A 16,336-nucleotide genomic window follows, 5' to 3' on the forward strand; every position below is an offset into this window, starting at 1 on the left:
TGGACGTTTAATGTGGAGTTTTCATTTCTGCAGACAAGTATATAATGTACACCAGAGTTGCAGTTTAAAAGGCTTTTCTCTAAACAATAATTGCCGATTTTTTATTTAATATTAGCTTGGTAATTTGTCAATAATTAAACTTAAAGCATGGTAAAACATTGGCACAGTAGTTTTGTGACACTGACAAATCACTAACAGAAACACTCGCTCAATAAAACTCTGTTAACTGTGCAGAAACTGCCATAATATTACTGTATTATTTAATAATAATACATCTGTAAGGAAGGACGGGCCCTTGAAGAAAATCCCCCAAACTGCCTGAGCAACCTGGCAAATTGGTGCAGCTCAGACTCCACATCGTCTCGCCTCACTTTATTTTGCTATTCTGCCCTTTGAATGCTTCTTTTGTTAACTATGACAATACTTCGATTAAGAAACGCCCTCTGCTGGTATGAAAAGTTTATGGCGCACAAATAAAATGAAACATCGTCTGTTCAGTTAAAGATGCAGCAACGAGGTTGTTAGAAGAAAACTGTTGATCGTACCAATTTATTTTTTGAGGGTTTTTTTGCAAAGTAGGCAGCTTTTATATGCTTTTTTTTTCCACTATACAGTTTTAGGACTACTCGGCTCGGCAGGGTTCAACTCTACATGGTTTGGGTACCAGGCACGTCGGGATGTGATCGTCAAAGCACGGCTACACAAACTGGCGACGAGCAAATCATTTAGGATTAGGATTAAGTTCTAAAAAGATTAACGCATGTTTGTAATGTATGTTTTTAAGTCTTTTTAACTGATCTACAGTTCGGCATTGTTCACTTTGAGTCTTGTGCTCATGGCTCTTCCATTGACGATATTCTCTACCAATCCGTGGCCGGCAGTCTGTCAACGTCACATTTTAGAATCGGCTCGGCTCGCTTGGAACATCGCAAGAGCAGGTACTAAAAAAAAAAGCACCACGCACCAGGTACTATCTAATGGAAAAGCAAAATAAATTGAGTTAAGCCGACCCTTGTCGTGCTAGAACTGTGTAGCGGAAGTAGTGTAGTGTAGAAATATTGTTCTCTCAGATCAATTTATCATCTGAGAAATAATTTTAAAAAATCTGAAATTTTATTATCAAATTATTACTAATTACAAAAATCCTGCCAACTCAACCTCTTAACAGTTCTCTTAACAAATTACCGACTAACAGATAATGACTTATGACACTTTCATACGTAGCTAACACACTGTAAACCTGTCGGTTATTAGCATGATAAATGGGGAAAACATGAGTGCAGCGCGCCTCATTCTCGCGACTTCATTTCCATTCAGCCTAAAATGGGAGAAAATATTATCAGCCGTGTTGTGGTAAACACAAGTACAAATCCCAGCTGTTGTGGCAGTCGCACTGAGAGACTGGTGATGTTTCACAGTCAATTCCATTCCACAGCCAGCATTTGCATTTGTTTGATTTCCAGCAGCAGTGTGCGCTGCCTCTTTGTGCAACAATACAGACACAAATAAATTAAGATCCACCATTCCTGGCACAGATTATTTATCTCCCTATACTCAAGCTGTCTGAACTTCGAAAACACAGCTTCATGTTATTCATTGCTATTCCCATAAAGCCATCGCCCACTGCCGTGACAGTAAAAACTACACTCGGCTGTGTGCCTGCGCGTGTTTCTGTTAACTATCGCTCTCACAACAAGCGCTAATGTAGTATTTGTTTAGCCTACTTTGGATGAATCATTGTGATATAAATGCGTGCCTATAGCTATAACCTCTGCTGCTAATTCTTCTGTGAAAAAAAAATCCATTTTTTGCATTGGCTCTCGACTGCCGGGAGGAAGACAAATCACAAAAACTAGTCATAGCCGTGATCACAATCACACAGACTGGAGCAGAGTGTGATATCGGGAACATGTTGCTGCCAAAACGACAGCGATTTGTTCTCATCAGCCTCTTGAAAAGACGAACATTACACAATTAGGACCTTTATGACGCGCAGAGACCAGGGCTGCAATAATAATAACAGCTATTATTGTCTTGGTTAATCTATAATTTGTGGCGTTTGTAGAAAGAAAATTACGTCAATCAGTGGTTCCCTCAATTTGACAACGTCCCTTTTGTCAAACTACAACATCATTCACATTTAAGAAGCCAAAAAACACTTTATTAAAAACCTACAATAGTCTCAGTTTTACAAATAGATGGCAATTTATTTTGTAATGGTTTCATAATTGATTAATTGTTAGTAGACCAGTGGTTAGAATGCTATCGCCCCGTTCAAATGAAAGAGGAATCTGTTGACTGACAGCTGAATATCAATTAGTTTACCAGAAAGGAGTGATGGATAAATGAACTAAGTTGATTTGTCAGTGTGAAATGACTGGAAAAGTCGCTGATGGTGTCACAGTCAGGTGCAGAAAGATTTAAAAAAAAAAAAGAAAAAAAAAAACCCTTCAGGAAAAGAGAGAAGGATCTGCAATGAGCAGATGAGCACTGACCCAATCTGACCCACTTCTGCCTGATTTATGGTTTATGGTCCCTCAGCAGACACAGCTTTGTTCTGGGGGGTCATAAATCTCCTGCACCTCAGAGCCGATCAGCTGACCCTCGAATCCTGGCAGCCAGCCCCTTCACACAGTCTCGTCTGCCAGGCTGCAGCCGAGCTTTCGGCACAAAGCAGAAATCGCCCGAGCCACGAGTGCAGGCAGTTAATCAACATGAGCAGACAATGGTATGAAATAGAGCCAAGCGGGCCGGGGCAGGCGATTCATCGCTATCGCTGAAGCACTCAAATGGGACAGCTGAGGTTTACCTGTTTGGTAACCTCTGCTCTGAGCACAGGGGGAGCGCCTTCCTAGAAAGTAAATTTTGAGTTCTCACTTTTAGAAATCAGCAACAGGAGTGTGAGCGAGGACGGAATACGAAAGCACACCAATGTGACACAACTGAATTGCGCTTCTGTTGTGTGTTTTTAAAGCGTTATATGTGTTTAATTAACCCTTCTGTGTAGAAAATTCAAAAACTAAGGACCTGGGATTGGCACAGCACCCCGCATGACCCTCATGTGGAGGATAAAGTCATCGAAGAAGGATGGATGGATACCGGAGAGCAAAGAAATAGAGCTCTGCGCCCATATACTATAGATTCACCAGCGCATCACGCATTCGTGAGGTCAGCGTATTCCTAAACGGTTGAATAACTGCCAGATATCCAAAGTGAAATTTATCTTGGGAGAAGGAGCAGAAGAACTCACTCATTTAATTTATCATACCATAAAATCAATATACATCCAGGCAGCCCTCGTTATCTTGGCGGTCATGAGAGGGTTAAGTGGAATCGTGAGCGAAGTAAACATTGCACACTTGGCTCAGCAGTTGAGTCATTTCCTCTGGATCTGACATGACAGTGACACAGGAAAGATGGTAGAGGGGAACAGAGACACTGAGACATGGTCGTAGGAATTAATCAAACTGTTCTCAGCCCGAGAGCGTCTTATGGTGATGCACAAGGTAGCCCTCCAGGTCTGAAAGAGACACACCAGGCTTTCAATTGCCTCCAATATAAACTGTATTTAGAGTCTCGGAGCAGAAAAGGTTAGGTTAGGATAAATATCCAGGGTAGTTTATAGTGATGGGAAGTTCGACTCTTCTTACTGACTCGGATCTTTTACTCTCGGACAGTAAATTGAACTAATCTTTTTTTGAGTCATTTCGGTCATTTCGCGGTTCTCAAACACTTAACATGGTTTGCTTCAGCTGACAAAGTATAATAAACAAAATGCCACAAGCAATTCAAACCATATGAAACCCAAGGAAAGCAAATACACACCTCAATAAAGTGACAAGTGACCTGTATCCTCTCCGCCATTGTTGTTTAACAGCACAACAGTGACTAGGTAGCTGTCACGTGACCTGAGGACGGACGCTCGCTCAGTCGAGTGAATCCTGAACTAATCATTTCCTTCTCCGTTTAACCGTTTCCTTTCCTGCTGAGCTCACGCAGCTGTCTGCCATCGTGTGGTGAAGGAAGGTACTGCATGAAAATGAACGCACGAACCACTCACTTGAGTCACTCCTGAACTAATCGTTTCTGTTTCCTGTTCTGCTGACTGAGCTTATGCAGCCGTCTGCCGTGTGGTGAAGGAAGGTACTGCATGAAAATGAACGAATCACTCACTGAGATGACTCATTACTCCCGAGTCATATAAAAGATTAGTTCATTTTGAACGAAACGTTCACGAACGACACATCACTAGTAGTTTATGTTCACTGTTGCCTCCCCGTCTACAGACTTTAATTTTATTAATACCATCAGCATTTCTATGAATAATAAAAAAATCATTATTAATTAGAAATAGGTTGTTTTAATAGCAGCTAGATGCTCACGACGCCATTAAAGTGTGGAAGGACACTCGGGGCAGCTGCTCTGAGCCCTGTGAGTCTCTTTCTGTGCCGTGTGCGTTGGTATGACGACGCAGAGGCACTCGACGGAGCGGCACTGTATGATGTTCTTGGAACGGGCTGAAGGAGCGCATGCGTAAAGAGTATGAGTTGAAAGGAGCAGTGTAGAAGCATTGTCGCGAGACGCTAAAATCCACACACACTCACCTTGCCTAAAGTGTTCTCTGCGCCTTGTGTGTGTGCGTGTGTGTGTCGTGAGGGAGCTCTGCGAACGCCACCAGTCTAAATGATCTCCATGACTCACGCGGGAGTTGATAATTGGCTCTCAGAGAAGTGGGATAAATGGTCGGTGTAAAGGCAGCGAGCTGTCTGGCAAGGATTTCTTTTTTTTCTGTCTTCCCACTCCTGCGCATGGACGTTCTCGTTCGCTTCTCCCTCCCTCTTCACTATTTCACTTTCACATCCCTACTGTCTCATGTGCACCCCCCCCTCCCAAACACACACACACACACACACCAAATCCCCCCCAAAGCACATCTCTTTCTAAAAGTACTACTAACAGTTTGTGCAAAACTCTCATTTCTCCACTTTCCCGTTTCCCTGTCTTAAGGGTGTCGTCATATTCGCGGCCCACAGTGTGTGCGTACAGTGTTGCACTAAACTAATTACATTTTCAGGCCAGAGCGGCAGACAAAACCTCAATAATTCATGAGCTCAATTTAAGCGGTAACGGCAGATGTGTGTACCTGGGAAAAAAACAGACCCGCACTGAAGCAGCAGAATTAGATTTTCTTCAAGCTGATGTGCTTGCATGTTTGTTTGTGTGTGTGTGTGTGTGTGTGTGTGTATGAGTGAATAGAGGGGGGGATAAAGTAACACTGTATTAAGCAGTCACTGACATTTATCGACCTCTCATGGAGGCCGAGGAAATACGCTGGCATCAACAGGTCCAGCTGCAGGCGCCGCCTCCAAGCGGCACAAATAAAGAAGCCATATTTCTAAAGTTACACTGAGCAAAGATCTGGCCAAACGCTTTTTTGTGTGAAGGTGATATATCACCAAGAACATACTTTAATAATAGTAATGCTTGCGTTTTGGCTTGAAGATGAGCAAAGTCAAGCTTTAAATTTCCAAGTGACTGGGTCTAAAACAACCTTTGATGTTCAACTTCTTTTTTGTCACAGTCGGTAAAAATCCGTCAAGTAGTGACGACAGGTTTAAAAAAGAAAAGTCCCTGAAAAGAAGTCTGTCTGTCCATGTGTTCTTTTTTTTTTTTATCTGCTCAGACCAGCTTGGTCAAATTAAACATGGGAATCAGAGGCTTCCAGCTTCAAAACATGTCCCTGGTGTCCAGATTCTGCAGGTTCACATGGAGAAATGGGTCCAAAGATATAAGATGGCATGTAACTACCTCAAGTATTTGCTTCAGTCAGAGTCAGAACGAATGTTCCAAGCCAAATTATTAACAGTAATCTTTGATCTCGACAGGTTTTAATAACCAAAGGACGAGGAGCTGAAAATGACTCGGTGACTCATTTTTTTTATTCTAATAATCAGACGCTGACATTGAAAGCTCGCTGAATGGTGACACAGAGTCCGGCTCTCTCCTTTAACTCAGACAGACAGAGAGTAATGAGTTGATTTACTTCTGTAAGAGGCTTGTCACAGAGGGTGGCACAACTCCTGACATGAGGCGCTTGAGTCATTTTCTCCACGTCAGCCCCACAGTCAAAGAAGGCCGTGCTTGGCGTGAACCTCACCACAGGATTGGAGCTTGATTTATTATAAATGAGACAAAACAAAAGTGATACTGGATAGAGTTCAAGTGTAAAGGGGTCGGATTGAACGTTTCCTCCTGACTTTATCTTAATTTCCACTCCCATGTCGTAAACAAAGATGTTTTGGAGACTTAAACTTTTGGTGGTTTGAGTTTTGGTGGACAATTTTATTATTATTATTATTATATTCTGCCTCTTTTCTGCCTTTGGTGACCTCATTTGCATGCTGCGTCCCTCATCTGTAAATGGGCTCTGTCGAGCAGTGTTATCAGACCTGACTGTGGGAGCGCTTGTGTGTATACACAGGCAGCACAGCGGTGGGTGGGGTTAAGAAGCTTTCATCCCATCAAACTGCTGAAAGGCGCAGCAGAATTCACTTCTGAAACGTTCCTCTTTATTCACTATAAACATAGTTACACTGTAGAAAATCTTGTACACACTACAGATTAAACTTTTAATAATGATAAGTTATTATTTTATGCGTACCATCCTTCTCCATAACCGTTTCATGTTAGGAGCACGACTTACCATCTATAGTAAAGCAAGATCATCAGAAAAGTCTCATCTAAAATCCTTTGTTAAAATAACTTTGTTCAAATACTAAGGCCACATCCACAAAAACCGGCACGAAACGGAAACGAACGTTTTCTTCGCCGTTTTAAAAAAGTTCCCCAGTAAAGACGACGTTGTTTCAGGAAATATCTCAAACAACTCAAACCGCTGTAGTACATGCGCCAGGCCTGTATGTGGCGCTGTAATGCTGTTAAACGGATGCATCAACAGAGAAGAAGAAGTGCGGCATGGAGAAGAGGGTTAGGGAGGTGGGGCTATGATATCATCGCTTTCATAAAGGAGCGTATCTGCTATCTGTTTTAAGATTTTCCCATTCTGGGTGGTTTTTCAGGTTCTCTAAAACCTCTCTGACAAAAAAAAGTATGCGTATTCACCGCTTCTGTGAGGACGGCCCCCTAGATTTGTGGATCCCAGCTCTCGGTCTTGAGCCCCTCTAACCAGATGAGCATGGGCAGACAAGGCAATCTCTCCATCTCTGAAAGCCTCTTCTCTGCTTAGTAAAAGAGGAAAAATGCTCCTGTCTCCCTCTATCTGCCCTTTAATTGGTCACTGATCAGCATTCCCCACGGCCGTAAACAGCAATTATCAATATGCTAAAAGGTTATTATGGAATTATAGATCGATAATTTGAGAAGACCCTATCCCCCCCCCATCCTTAAGCAGAGTGCTTTGATGTATAATCTTTAACGTGTCATATTGTCATAGACATCTCTCGACGCCGCACTATTTTTAGCTGGGGTTTTACGACTAAATGAATCATCTCCTCCAGCATTAAGTCCTACACCTGACTGTACCGTGTGAGCACCTGTGCTGATAAATCAGTGACAACAGTGAACGGCTTCATTTGCAGGTGCATCAACTGTCCCAAGGCACCGTGTACAAATGCTGACGCCTGGGGTTTTGTGGCTGTGTCAATCTTGGGGTTTTAACTGAAGCATGTTTTTTTTTTTTTTTCACACGATTGAGCAAACGTGTGAAAAATTCGGGTGCAGTCCCAGTGGCCGGGCCAGCCGTGGTGCACTGTATGTTTGTTTTTTTATTTCATATCCATATAAGAGGGCATTTTACTGCATATGACTGTAAACAGGGAAAAAGTAAGTAAGTAAATGAACTACATTGGTCTCAGACTGCCTTTGTGGGCACACATAACTGTTGAGTCTGATCCGACACAACTACAGTTTGAAGACATAACTGTGAGACAATTACTCGAGCAATCGATTATTAACCGATGATATCATTTTGATAATCAATTAATCGATTAGAAGCTTTTTTTCATCATTAAAAAACAATATTTCTGATCGTTTCCCGTGCTTAAATGTGAATTTATTCTTCATTTCTTTGCTCCATATTACAAAGATTATTTTGATGTGTGAAAAAAACATTACATTCGAGATCATCATCATTTCAGTGGTATTTTATGGACCAGACGACTACGCGATTAATCGTGAAAATAATCGACATATTAATCGATTATTCATCATTTCTCGTTTCCATACTGTACAGCAGCTTGAGGAAGTAAAATGACTCAAATGAATGACTAAATCCATCAAGCCGGCAGAATTGATTGCCTTCCGGTCGCCGTCTGTAACGACAACCGAGGGCACCGCGCCTCTTCTTGATCAAAGCTGCTTCATGCAGTCATCAACAGCTGGTGTGAATGTTTAACGAAAGAGGAAACCGTATCAATATGGCATGGTTATCCAAACTTTTTTTCCACCAGCCCTCCGTCCTGTTCTTCAAACAAACAGTTCGCCTTTAGTCTTTAGCTCGCTGTCATTCATGCATATTTCATGAGGGAATTCACTGTCTTTCGCTTTCTTTGATTCTTTGGCACTTTGGCGCCGCTGACTCGCGGTCTATTAGCTCCCATTACCGCCTCTGTAGTCCTAATTACAGAAAACAAGATGGCTCCTGGAACCGTAATGTATTGCATATCGTACCTCATCCCTTCTCCTATGGAGGATTTCCTGTTCCTCTCAGTGCTGCCTACGCTGCAAAGAAACATCACATTTTTCCACTCTGGATTATAGATTTTCACACTGGAAATACAGATTTTATCAGTAATTATATCCTTAAATATCATGTTTAGTGTTTGTTGTGTGCTTTCCAAAGCTATACAGTTTTTATGTCGCTGCAGTTGTGTTGAGGTGGAAATATTAAGAGGCAGAACGACACCCAAAAATAAAAACTGTGAGAGAGAATGTGGTTTTTTTGTGTGTGTGTGTGTGTGTGTGTGTGTGCAGGAAAACTCTGCACTAAACAGTTTGAGTGCATCCCTTTTTTTGCTAATGGGAGGAAAGTCACATTATGCTAAATGAGCGTCAGAAGGGAAGACGCCGAAAAGGGGAAACGGCTAAAGAGACAGAAGATGAAGCAGGCAAAGTACACTTCAGTGAGCGCGAGATCATTCCACTTCAAAACGCACGACGACTTACTGCTGCTACATAAGCAACTTTTATTTTCCCTCTAATGAACGGTGGTTTTGCTAAGCGGAAATGTTCTTATTCCAAATGTGTCATATCTCAGTGCTTTTTTATTTCCCTCTATTTAGCGTGGAGGAAACATAATTATTTATACGCCATCCTGGAGATCACGTTATTGTCGCTCTGTGATTCAAAACTATGCTTGAGTATATTTAATGTATACAAAAGTCATTATAGTTATTTAAACGTAATTATTTGTCAATCTGTTCATTATTTTCTTCGTTAATCAAGTCACGATTAGGTCAATGAAACATCACAAAACACAGCAGGCGCCCATTAAGGTTGCACATTTCTTGTATTTTCCAAAACCAATCATACAAATTAAGAACCAGCTGTCCACTTCAAAACACAAGGAGACTTAACGCGGCTATAGGAGCTGCATTTTTCCCCCTTAAACGAACGTTAATAAAGAACGAAGAACACAAACAAACTGAGAGCAACGTTGTTGTAAATGTATTAGTGCAGTCAGACCATCACACGAACCCACGCCTTCTTTGCTGCAAGGCAACACTGCCAGCCACTGTTCCACCATGAGGGTCGACGAAAGCCTATTAAAAAAATATCAGTGCGCAGAGAGAAATTATTATCCTGTCTTATTTGATCAGCAGTCAAATACTTAGAGACCGGTCATTATCATGCACCAATTTTCGACACAGTCGTGCTTGGTGCAATTGCTCGCTGCATGTTCTCCTCTGGCTTCCTCCTACTGTAAGAGACAGAGGCGGGTCAAACGCTCACGCTGTACCGCTTGCCGGTGTGAAGGGTGCTCCGTCTATATGTCAGCCCAGAGAGACTGACAAACACGTACTCTCGCCCAGTGTCAGCTGAGATCAGCAGCCTCCGAGACCCTCAAAGGGTAAGTGGTCAAACTAAGGGATGGAGGGATGGATTTTTCTTCAGGTCAGCAAACATATTCCCTTGGTACACTGTTGGGTGCTCACCAGAGCTAAATCCTTTCTCCAGAATGTGCTTCTGCTGAGGAGCTTCAACTTTGTCTCTTATAACTGAAATTCTCTTAAGTTCTGAAACAGACTGACGTTAATTAGGGGTGGGACCCTCACGATACATCGCCCACGGTACCAATAATTTCACGACACAACTGTGATTCTGTGATAATCAAGATATATGGCAATCATATCAAAAGTGAAGACAACAAAACGTCTGTGAAAAGTTTGAAAAATGCAGAATTTATTCACGACATAGGCTACGTTTACATGACGCAAAGGTGGCGTCGCGTCCTCACTTCACACAACGCCGCATTTATGAGCGCATGCACAGAATCTTCCTTCCTCTCCGCCAAAAGTTAGATGAAGAAGTTGAACTGTTACTCCAGATTACACTGGACTACAAACCAGATTACAGATCCTTCTTGAAGGTCCGTCCCATGGAAATAATCCGTTTGTTTATGTCCCTGTACTGGAGCATGTATGTGACGTAAGCGCGTACGCGGCGTGAGCAGAGTTTCGCATCTTGGCAGTGGAGACGGAGACGCTACGGCGGAGCGTATTCAAGTTTTTCCACTCTGGAGGGTGGTTTCAGATTTTTGCCACATTCATTTGAGCAGCACCGCCACAAGGAGACATGAAACTAACAGACTGTTTACTTTAGACCTTCATTTATAAGCCACACCAAACGTTAATTACTTCCATGCACATCAACGGGATAGTGTTAAGCTGTGCGGCACATTTTCCTGGTTATAAAGTTGTTTCTCCTACCTCTCCACCTCTGTGTGAGCATTTTGCCTCGAATTCCTGTGAATGACACGACTATTGGTGATTTTGCACGATTAACATTCACAAAGCGAACGATTGTAATAAAGTAATTAGCTTATTATGGACCAAAATTCATAGTCTGTGTCTAACGGTGTGCAGACTTTCAACAATGCTCTTTCAAATTCTACAAATGCCTTCTGATTTGTCTTCTCCCTTCAGGAGAGGTACGTAGATCATCTGCCTCCATCTTGGCCTGACTCTCGTGTCCTCGAGATGTAAAAAAAAAACAAAAAAACATTGACGACAATCACGCGGTGTTTGTCAGATACTATTTAACAGAAAGGTCAAGCGTGCTGCAAGCAGCCGAGGTAAGAGTGAGGCGAGGAACAGCCAGCAGAAGTCAAACATCGCGACTTCACTTTGGAGCATATTGAGTAGTTGTAACTGGCTTTTATCCAGACACGATAAATGAACTCTTCCGTGTTGAATGACGTCTGCTCTCTTAACGGCTGGAGACGAAACCTCCACAGCGCCTGACGTTCACGTGTTGTCATGTTAGAAAACACTCAAATCTCTTCTTACAAGTGAAAACGGTTCATTTTTTAAATGTTCAGGCCAGAAAAAAGTAACTTTACAACAGATGCCACCTACGAGGTGTCACCTGACAACTGATTCTGTATTCCTGAAGTAGAAGAAAACCTTACGATGAGCATATGGTGTAGAATATACAAGACCCTGCCCCCCCATCTCTTAATAAACATGATATTCAGGCTTTGCATCACCCCTGCTCACTGAACCAGCTAAGCACTTGACAGCAACATTGATGCATCTCTGACTGTATCTGGATTCATGCCTGAAGTGTTTCAGTTCCTTCCTCTGCTAATCTTGGCACTGGAGCGGCGAGCGTGCAGTAACTACGCCTCATTCTTTCACCCGTTCAGTCAGGCAGGAAGTCAGTCAGTAACTCTTGGAGATTTCGCGTCACATACGCCCGACTCAGACCCACTATCACCGAAGCCGACTCACATGCTTCAAGTCGCAGCGATGTTGCCCACCATGACAGTCGCGACCTGTACCACCTTACATAATAAACATCGTGAGACACCGGGTTAGAGTGAGGTCAAGAGACAGACCAACAGTTATTTGTGGCATTTGTCTAACCTTTCACGGGAAAATCCAGCGAGGAGCTGCACAGACTACACAAACAGATGACGCTGGCAATCGTCAGTGTCTCCCGAGAGCAGAGGGGTTCAGTGCACTCGTGCACCACAACTAACGTCTCGCCATGAAACCAAAGTAATCAGTGAGCTCTCACAACATCCATCTAACATCCATCAACCTGGCCAATCACAAACAGACCGCGTGTACAGTTTATGGCGCGTTTGTCCCACCATGACGTCGGCCACTGAAGAAACACACGTTTTCTGTCGCCCCAATCCAGCTGACCGTCGTGGGTCTAGCTCCACGGGAAGGGAAGGGTACCAAAAATGGAACAGTCGGGGCCGGTTATTTTGGTACTATTCCTTATGGAAACACAAGCAAATACCGCACAGATTACATTTAGCACACTGGTTGCTCTGACAGTTTATAAATCTGTCTCTATCCTGTGACTATTGAAGACATTTATCTATCTAGACATCATCTCCAACAGTTGCTTCCACCCTTCAGAAAAGTTCCAAACTCATTCACGCACTGCACATCAGCCTGTGGATGTCGGGGCTAAGTAGTGTCATTTTTTTACTCTTTTAAATTCATTTTCAAAAAACAGAATATCGTCGCTGGGAGATATTTTCCACATTTTAACTTGTGAATATTTCTTTTTTTTTCCCCCTCCAAAAAAAAAAAAATGAGACCGCATGAAGTAATAAACCTTGACTAATACAGTTTAGAGATAAATATTTTAGAGGAAACGTCTCTCTCGGACAGACGCACTCCCCTTGACTGCTTCAGCAGTGACCAGGCAACAGAAATAAGCCTGCATGTAAATCCATTCAGAAAGTATGAAGGATTACAGCCTTTTTTCTAGGTTAATGTTCTGCCTGAGCACACAGGGTCAATAGAAGCTTCTCCTTCCGTTACAGGAAAATTACTTATTTAAATGACTTGTACAGTGTGAATGAATATGAAAACATGGCTTGTTTTTATTTGCCCCATTTAATATTTTTGCTTGTTTATTTATCCACTGTGGTTTGGAGCTTAAAATTAAACCTTATATATAAATTCTAGACTGACGTCTACTTTATATCGACACCTGAAATGTGTCCAGTGTTAATCGGCGACACAGCACAGTGTCTTAACTCTGTGGCCGCTGCGCTTGCACTAGTTGGAATTTTGTTCATTGTGTATGCACTCTTTATGCAAATCTTTCTTAATCACAAAAAATTGCATTTAATTGCGTCTTTAAAATGATATTAATTTGCAACTCACTACATTCAGAGTTGTTTAAGTCCCTATTAATGACGCAAAGCAACTTTTAACAGCGTATCGTGACATTTAGATTTATCTGATCATGTATTCACATTTGCAGTGAGATGGAAGAGTCTAATCTAATGGGAGGGGGGGGGCAAGACAATCATTATGGCTTCGGCATACTAATTTAATTCCGCACAGTAAATAAATAAATAAATAAATAAATTAACAAACATAATTAAGTGGTTACTCAATTAGCTATACATTCAAACTAAAGACACTTTATGGGACATGAGGAGTATTAACAGCGAGGATCAGAGGCAGAAAGCAGCAGCAGCAGCAGCAGCGCCTGCAGCAGAAAAGAAAAACTCACCCCCTTTTCTTAATTCGCTGATGAGATGTGCTCTCTCTCCCACAAATTCTTTGGACACACGCTGTCTCAGTCAAGGCCATTATACGGAATAAATTTCTAAAGTAAAAAAAAAATATATATATATCATTAGCACGACAGTGGAGGTTTCCACGCGGCAGAGATTTCTTCTACTGACTCATGTATGTCTTTGTGATCCGTCAGTTGAAAATGAATTCATTCCAATTAGCAGAGGTTTCACAGAGTGCTCGGGTAACAAGCGGAGGCTCACACTGGGAGCCTCGCCCCTCGGTGACCCCTAATGAGCCAGCAGCCTCCTGCCAGAGGAAGCCCGGACTGCTGCACTTGTAATGAGCTGCTCTTCTGCTACAGTCCCCTAACATGAGCCATGGAGCTGTCACTCGCACCGCAGGACATGAGCGACTCTGGCAAATGATGTCATTCTACGGCGACTTTAAGGACAATGAGCGCCTTTGGTGATGTGTTGCTGTTGTCGTTTAATCGTCGTAAACTCGCATTGAGAGGTTTCACACTGGAAAAGAAGCAGCTCTCAAGTCCTGCATCTGGGATGCTCAGCCCATGAGGACTTTACTGTATAATTTCACTGTAGGAAAGATGAATTAAGATGAATTCATTTTGCTGGAGTACAAACTGTTTTGATTTACCAGAGATTACATTTTTCCTTAGTGTTAAATCTACAAAAATGGTTGTTTGATATTTAATTAGCTGGTTGATTCCCGTCATTTAGAGACTGGGCCTGGAGCCAAATACATTTTCAGACGTTTATTTTTTTCTTCCTGGATTTCTGTTTATATGCTTAAAAATAAAACAACAGAAATGCTGTGATTTATTTATTTATTGAAAACATATCTCTGGGGTAAAAGGGCTGGTTTATATATTCAAAAACGGTATTGGATGTCAAAGAAACTCAACCTGAAATCTATAATCCTATAAGTCCTATATGTCTGTGGTAAAACTATTATTATGGTATGTCTCAAATTGTTGCATATTATACCAATGGGGAATTATAACTTTTTAAGATAAACAAAAACACAACAATGGACTGATCTGCAACAGCATGATGATGAAATGGTTAGAATATATACATATAAGTAGAATTTGCTGTATAATTATGCTATATTGTGCTATACTTTGTATCTATACAGTATATTTATAGATTTTATGGTTGTTCTTTTGTTGTGTTTGTTGACTGTTATTGTTAATGAACACTCAAATTGCCCAAATGGCAGACACTGATGTCAAATAAAATGAATGTTGCTATAATTATTGTTATTGGATTTGTGTCTAGCCAATCATTGCACCCAGTGTGAGACGGTGCCCTGACACATCACATCGCATTTATTTGGCTGTGTTCCATTAGACATGGCTTTCACTGAGATAAACAATGCCTCCTGCTGTTTGTGTTTTGTTTACTGGAGTTACAGGACACAGTTAAAGGTCTGGACACTTTTCCCTCTGACTCCGCCAACCGTCGCTCGGCTGGAAAAAAAGAAATTGGATTCATGCTCTCTGATTGTGACTTATTGCATTTTTGATGTTATCAGACACACGCAGCTCCCACACGCTGTGACGCCTGTGCCAGTGCTGTTGTATGTATATATATATATATATATATATATATATATATATATATATATATATATATATATATATATATATATATATATATATATATATGAATATAAAGTTATACACTGCAGACAGTGTGAACAAAACCCACACACACGCGCGCGCGCGTCCCTGTGGCCACGTGGTCCTTCTTCCTCACCTGTGAGTCCCTCATCAAACATCACATCAACTCGTGCCAAAGCAAACATGACACAAACCTCACCACAGCAGCACTCACCTCCACATCAGCAGACGCGCGGGGTCCAAACCCAAGTGTCAGCGGGGAACGCGTGGAGAAGTGGACTTGGTCTCTCTCTCTTTATTTCGGGTCTTTCTGTCGCTCTTGTCTTCTGTCGGAGTGGCTCAGTCAGCGGCTCTGACGCGCTCCGCGGTCCCGAGCGACAGCGTCGACAGGCGGGCAGGCACCGCTGGAAATGTCTGCAGCAGCTGATTCCTCCCTCTCTCTTTTTATCTCTCCCCCCTCTCCCTCTCTCTCTCTCTCTCTCTCTCTCTCTCGTCTATATTTGCTCTCTCCCTCTCACTCCGAGAATTTCACGGGGCATTTCTGGCTGTCGAAATTGCTGCCACATCACTAAGGTACCATGACTCTGCTGTGGATGCTGCGCTCCGGTCTGCTCTCCTCTCCTCTCCTCTCCTCTGCTCTGCTCTGCTGGGGCTGGCTCTCCTCCTCCTCCTCCTCCTCCTCTGCTCCTCCCGGCAGCAGGCGGACAGGAGGAGGGCGGTGCGACTGAATTTGTGCGCTCCAGCGGTGCGTGCGTGCATGGCACGGACGGTCACATCCCTGGTTTCACCTGTCATGGCAAGACAAAGTGCATCCTATTTAAAATAAGACCCGGGATGAGACAAGATCAGAGGCTGTAACCCTCGCACCCAGGGGCGCTGGTATGATTTTAAGGGGAAATCGCATTGTTACTCCAAAGATGGGTCCCCCCCCTCTTTTCCAAATGCCAATAAGCCCCTAACA

At 42.5% G+C, this 16,336-nt stretch overlaps 1 protein-coding gene across 3 annotated transcripts in view; it reads right to left on the reverse strand.

The window, feature by feature from the left end:
* mgat4c (mgat4 family member C) overlaps nucleotides 1–15,836 on the reverse strand; it is a 101,841-nt gene extending 86,005 nt beyond the window's left edge. For 2 of the 3 annotated variants that reach the window (XM_044036975.1, XM_044036978.1), the window contains exon 1: nucleotides 15,590–15,836. The gene's annotated coding sequence lies outside the window, so the exon portion shown is untranslated. Of the gene's footprint in view, nucleotides 1–13,725; nucleotides 13,822–15,589 lie in introns of all 3 variants that reach the window. The other variant, XM_044036977.1, reaches the window with a different exon arrangement.
* Between the last annotated feature and the right edge of the window lie 500 nt (nucleotides 15,837–16,336).

This window comes from Solea senegalensis, linkage group LG10, assembly GCF_019176455.1.
Source record: "Solea senegalensis isolate Sse05_10M linkage group LG10, IFAPA_SoseM_1, whole genome shotgun sequence".
Taxonomy (NCBI): domain Eukaryota; kingdom Metazoa; phylum Chordata; class Actinopteri; order Pleuronectiformes; family Soleidae; genus Solea; species Solea senegalensis.